This window comes from Nannospalax galili, unplaced genomic scaffold (genome assembly GCF_000622305.1).
Source record: "Nannospalax galili isolate Female #2095 unplaced genomic scaffold, S.galili_v1.0 scaffold283, whole genome shotgun sequence".
NCBI lineage: Eukaryota > Metazoa > Chordata > Mammalia > Rodentia > Spalacidae > Nannospalax > Nannospalax galili.
In genome coordinates, this window is record NW_008350535.1 from 2,644,140 (window position 1) to 2,650,661 (window position 6,522).

Sequence of the window (6,522 nt, forward strand, 5' to 3'; positions counted from 1 at the left end):
AGGCCAGCCTCTCGCTACTCCCAACTCAGCTCGCCAAAGTGACCATTGTGGACCATACATAGCACATGATCATTAAAAGTACCAGACTGGTGGAACTAACCTTATTGGATGTTTAACAGCCATAGTTTGAGGCCTATACTAATGTGATCAGAGGGATATAAAGGACAATTTTTGCCCCTTGCCCTCCAAGGTCGACTAAGTTCCAGGGGACTATGGAGCGTCTCGAAATGTCCTATAACTATGGTGAGTAACCTGAAATCTTGTTCAGGGAGGACATGGAGACCCCACAAGATATACTTGAACCAATGTCCAGTCTACAAAGAGGAGGGTCAACTCAGAGGAAACATCTCATTCATGCTTCCAAGTGAAGCTAGACATGGTGGAGCAGGACCTTTGACTTATCTTCACATAAATGGAACTGGTAAAAGAAAGGAGCCAGGAACTCCTCCCAAACCCATGTGACCCCTGAGGAACATACTCAAAAGACCTTAAGTGTAGAAATAAATTGATTTATTTGGGCCAACTGTATGGTCTTAAACACCCAAAAGGAAAGTATAACCAGAGATTAAAGGGATCAATGTAATGGCGCTACAGGGAGACCCCATCTCAAAAAAACCAAAAAAAAAAAAAAAGAAAAGTTATTTAGACAATTATTTTTCATTGATGATTTTGTTCCTAACCGGAAAGTGCTGTTCAGATGTAATACTTCAAATCTTGGTCTCCAGTACTATAGGGCCCACCTGTAGCTAAGGGAGACAACCTGCTATTGTTCTAAAATGATGGATAAATTAATTTGTTTTCTCCCCCTATCTAGAAGCCTTTGAGAGGTAACTGACACTCATTCTATCTACTCCAACAGCCATCAAAATATCTGAATGCAAATCCTGAATCCATCACTCTAGAGTCCAGCCTTAGAAGACAAAAGAAAAATTAGGAAGAACCCAATAGAGGGATGCTTTTGGAAGTCCTTGTCAAGAAATTCCAATGGACTCTCATATGAACATTTGAAAATTGCCCTGTTCTGACTTTTTTCTAGTTCCCTGCCTAGAACTTGTAATACTAATTACTCTTGCCTTTACTTCTCCTTCACATCTCCTATTCATGACTCAAGGACTTTCTTTCCCCCTAGAGATAAGAGTTATGCAATTTGGGGGTCTTTTTAGATAGATCCACTGAAGGGGTACTCCAATTGCCTCACCCTGTGTCCCTGTTCAGCATGGAAGAAGCCAGACCGGTCTGCATCCTGATTCTCTATTGGCAATTTGAGTAACTTCTTCAGAGGATAATGTGATAAAAATAAGAGGCAGGAATTAGCTTCACAGTTAGGGTAAAAAGACCCCAAAGAGAAGTAGCCAGTTTCTTGGCTAAAACTCATAATAATCATTGGGCCTCAGCAACATACTCCATTCCAAAGGCCAAAAATGTCAAAATTATTTGGGAGCTTTTATCTAATCCTTAAAAGGTTTTAGGATTACCTCTTCAGAGGGGGGACTGTTAGAGTAGCCAGAAGCCCCATAAAATAATAAATAAATCAAAGAACAAGAAAGAGGACATGAAATTATCAGGAAAAAGTGATGGGGAGATGTGGGAGGAGTTGGAGGGGAGGGAATGGGCATGGATTTGATCAAAACACCTATATGCACATATGAAATTCTCTATTTTTTTTAAAAGAGTCTGACTTCACTTCTAATGAAGCACTCTAAGTGAAGCAATGGTTTAATATTTTTCATGTTAATGGAAACTAAAAGAGGACATACGTAATGATATTTACTCTAAATAGAATACACTTAAAACTATAAAATGGGGGCTGGAGAGATGGCTCGGCAGTTAAGAACACTCGTTCTTGCAGAAGACCCAGGTTCAAATCCCAGAACCCACATGGCAGCTAACAACCACCTGAAACTCCAGTCCCAGGGGATCCAACAGCCTCCTCTGACCTCCTTGGGCATTGCACGACACGGGTGCATTTACCTACATGCAGGCAATACACGCATACACATAAAATAAAAATAACAAATAAAAAAATTTAGAAAAAAAACAAAAAAAACTATAAAATGAAAAAATGTCATTATAAAATGATAGAGTAAATTCATCAGGAAGTTCTAACAGTTATAAATATATGGTACCTAGAGCCAGGCATGGTGGCACACTCCTTTAATCCCAGCACTCCGGAGGCAGAGGCAAGCAGATCTCTGTGAGTTCAAGGCCAGCCTGGTCTACAAAGTGAGTTCCAGGACAGCTAGGGCTACAGAGAGACCCTGTCTCAAAAAGACAATATATATATATGGTACCTAGTATCTGAATACCTAAGCACTTATAAAAGCAAATGATAAAAGACCTCAAGTTAGAAAGAGACTAAGTAACACAATACAGTTCTAGGACTTCAGTATGCAACTTTCCATATTGGACAGATCATCTAGATTAAAAAACAAAACAAAACAGAAAAACAATAAGGGGCTGGAGAGATGGCTGAGCAGTTAAGAACACTGGCTGTTCTTTCAGAAGACCCAGGTTGTTCAAATCCCAGCACCCACGTGGCAGCTAATAACTCTCCGTAACTCCAGTTCCAGGGGATCCAATGGCCTCTTCTGTCCTCTGTGGGCATTGCACAACACGGGTGCAATTACATACATGCAGGCAATATACTCAAACACATGAAATAAAAATAATTAAAAAAAATTTTTAAAAAGACAATAAGCACACATTTGATTTAACTACATTTAGAATAAATTCTCCTAAGAGATGCTTATGGAAAGAGTATTCTATGCGAGAGCAACAGAGTATAAATTCCATGAAGTACATATTTGGGTGCTGTGATATTGGGTGCATATATATTAACTGTTATTTCCTCTTCCCAAACTGACACCTTTATCATTATATAATGACCTTCCTTGTCTGTTTCTATTGCATTTGAGCTAAAATATATTTCATCTGATATAAGTGTAGCGAGTCCTGCTTCATTGTGAATAACATACATGGAACAACTTATTCCTTTGCTTCAACCTGTGTTTTGTCTTTAGAGGTGAAGTGAGTTTCAGATAAGGAACATATAATTGGGTTTGGCCTTTCTGTCTCATCAGTCACTCTATATCTCATAACTGAAAAGTTTAATCTACTTATCTTCAAGGTAATTATTGATTGGTAGGGTCTTACAACTAATACCTTGTTTTCTACTTTATTATAGGTGCTTGATTTCTCCCTCTTCTTACAATCTCCCTCTGTAGATAAATCACTTTTCTTCAGCAGCATATTTTACTGCCTTGTTTTTAATGTAACCATTATAAATGTGTGCCTTTGTTACTGGGAGTTTTTAGAAGTATTTTATTTATTATTTTTATTTTTATGTGTATTGCCTGCATGTATGTAAGTGTATCCATGTCAAGATCAGAAGAGGGCGTTGGACCCCCTGAAACTGGAGTTGTAGATGGTTGTTAGCCGCAATATGGGTGCTGGAAATCGAATCCGGGCCCTCTGTAAGAGCAGCCAGTGCTCTTAACCACTGAGCAATCTCTCCAGCCTGTTACTAGTAGTTTTCAAAAGATACGAATATTTCACTAATTCTTTGAGCATTTCATACATGCATACAATGCATTTTTATCATATTCATCCACTACTCCTCCCCCAACTTCCTCCGGATCGATCCTCCAACTCCTCCATCCTCTCACTATTTCTTCTTTTAAAAGAAGGTCACCAGGTCTGATTTGTGCTGCCCATATGCTCATAGATTTGGGGCCATGCACTGGAGTGTGGTCAACCTATCAGGAGACACACCATTAAAGAGAACTGACTTTCCCCATAAGCTACCAACTGTCCATAGCTCCTCAGCTAGGGGAGCCTCATGAGTCACTCCCAATCCATGCTGAAATGTTGACCACATTTTGAATTTTTGAACTCCTACTTCATAATGTTCTATAATCCTTACCTCTTAACATAGTAATACACTTATTTTAATGGTTTTGTTACTAGCTTTCCTATTAAAGATATTGATAGCTGACACACTATGTTTATAATATTAGACCATTCAAAAAATGTACAGTCTTCTGAATTTTATACCTCTGATAAGTTTTTCTTAATCATTAATATATCTTATTTCACCTTAAAGAAGAACTTCCTTTAGCATTTCTTATGAGACACTCTGGTAGCTTGAAATCTCTCAGCTGAGTGTTTGAGCATGTGCCTATCTCTTCTTCACTCATTTATTTTTATTTTATGTATGTTTTCCCTGCATGGACATAAGTGCTCCCATGTCACACAATGCCAGAAGAGAGCAGAAGAGGGCATCTGATCCCCTGGAACTGGAGTTTTGGGTGGTTGTTAACCATCCATGGATGTTGGGAACTGAACCCCTGAACCTGGGTCCTCTGCAAAAGTAGCCAGTGAACTTAACTGCCGAACCAGCTCTCCAGCCCTCCTTTTTCATTTCTAAAGCAAAGCTTTACTAGACACAGCATTCATGCTCGAGTGTTTTCTTTCAGTATTTGGACTGTATCATTCCTGTTGCACAAGGTTTCTACTGACGCGTGTGCTGTCAGGGGAACTGTGCCACATTCTTATGTTATTTCTTTATTTCCCTATGCTGCCAGAGAAACCCCTCTTTGCTTTAATTTTTAGAAGCATCATTAAACTATGTCTTGGAATGAATTTGTGAATTGAATCTGATTGTTCACCTTCAATCTTCCTGTCCTTAATTGCTTGTGTGGTTTGTAATTTTTTCTGTTTATAGTTCTTTGAATATTTTTTCTTTCCTTCTGGCATCCTGAAGTCCCTCTTGCATCCCAGTAATTCAAATATTTGCTCACATAATGCTGTCTCAGATTCTTATATGCTTACATCCTTCATTTTAATGCTTTTCTCCTCTCCCTGTGTATTTTCAAATAAGCTTGCTTCAAGGTCACTAATTCTTTCTTCTTTTGGGTCCATTTTTTTGTGGGTGCCTTTAATTAAACTTTTATTTCTTTCTATTCTTTTAAGTTAAAGCATTTCTCTTTGATATTTTTAATTAATTATATCTCTATATTGATTTTCTTGTTGGAGTATTAAAGTATTTATGTGTGCTTTTTTAAATGCTATATTATTTATGTGTATGGGTGTTCACCTGCTTGTCTGGATATGCCCCACATGCATGCAGTCCCAATGGAGGCCAAAAGAGGATATAAGATAACCTATAACTGGAGATACAGATGGTTGTGAGTGGCCAGATTTCACTGCTGTGAACCAAACCTGAGTCCTCTGGAAGAGTAGTAAGTGCTCTTAACGAGTGACCCATCTCTCTATCCCCTGTCTATGTTTTCTTAAAATTCATTCTGTTTCCATAGAACAGCTATTTTGAATTTTCTATCCATGTTTAAAAAAATATTGGTTGCTATATGATTGGTTTCTGGTACCTTTTTTTAATTAAGTAAGGTCATGGTTCCTTGAAAGTTCTTGATGCTTCCTGGCATGTGATGGCACCTGCATGTTGAAATACTAAATATTTACTCATCTTTCTGACCAATATTAGGATTTTCCAGCTCAGCATTGCCAGGAACTACCTGGTGCTTACTTTTCTGTCCTAACCCCCAGTAGGAGGAATCTTATTCCTTGCTGTGGTTCCCAGGGATGGGGAGGAGTAGTGGACATAGTCTTTGGCCACCTGGGATGGCACAAAGACATATTACATCTGTGTGACCTTGGGCTCTATTGTTTCTTGTGGTAAGTTTTCTTTCTGGGGAGCTGAGGCACACTTACATTCTCCTTGTTTGCTTTTAGAATTCCGTTTGCCTTTGAGGGGGGGCTTTTTGAGACAGGGTCTCCCTGTAGCCCGAGCTGTCCTGGAACTCACTATGTAGACCAGGCTGGACTTGAACTCACAGAGATCCCCCTGGCTCTGCCTCCCAAGTGCTGGGACTACAGGTGTGCACCACCACGCCTGGCTACCTTTATCTTTGGGAGCTTCCTTGTAGTGTGTTTTTTGCATAGATTTATTAGAACTCATTCTCACTGGTGACCTTTTACTGTCTTGTACCTAAATATTTTTATCATTCCTAGGTTTTGAAAGTTTTTACTATTGCCTTGAACACCATTCCAAGCCCCTTGGCACACACAGGCATCCCTGGAACTCTAATATCTGAGTATTTGCTCTTGTAATCCCATCCCAAATCCCTGTAAACTTTTTTCATTCTTCTTAATTGTCTTTCCTGTTTTATTCCTCTGATTCTTTTTAAAGTCTGTCTTTGAGATCATTGATTCATTTTTACGTGTGATTGATTCCTTATTGATGACTTCTATCACATACTTCATTTTATTTATTGCACTTTTCAGCTATGGAATTTGATTTTTTAAAAACTATTTCAGTGTCACTGTCAAGTTCATCTGATAAGTTACTGAGTTGTTTCTCTGTGTTTTCTTGAAATCCTTTGAGTTTCCAAAAAACAGCTACTTTGCATTATCTGACCATGACATCACACATAACCATTGATTTGTGGTTGGTTTCTGGTATCTTATTTTGTCCAGTAAGTGATATCATTGTTCCCTGAAAATTCT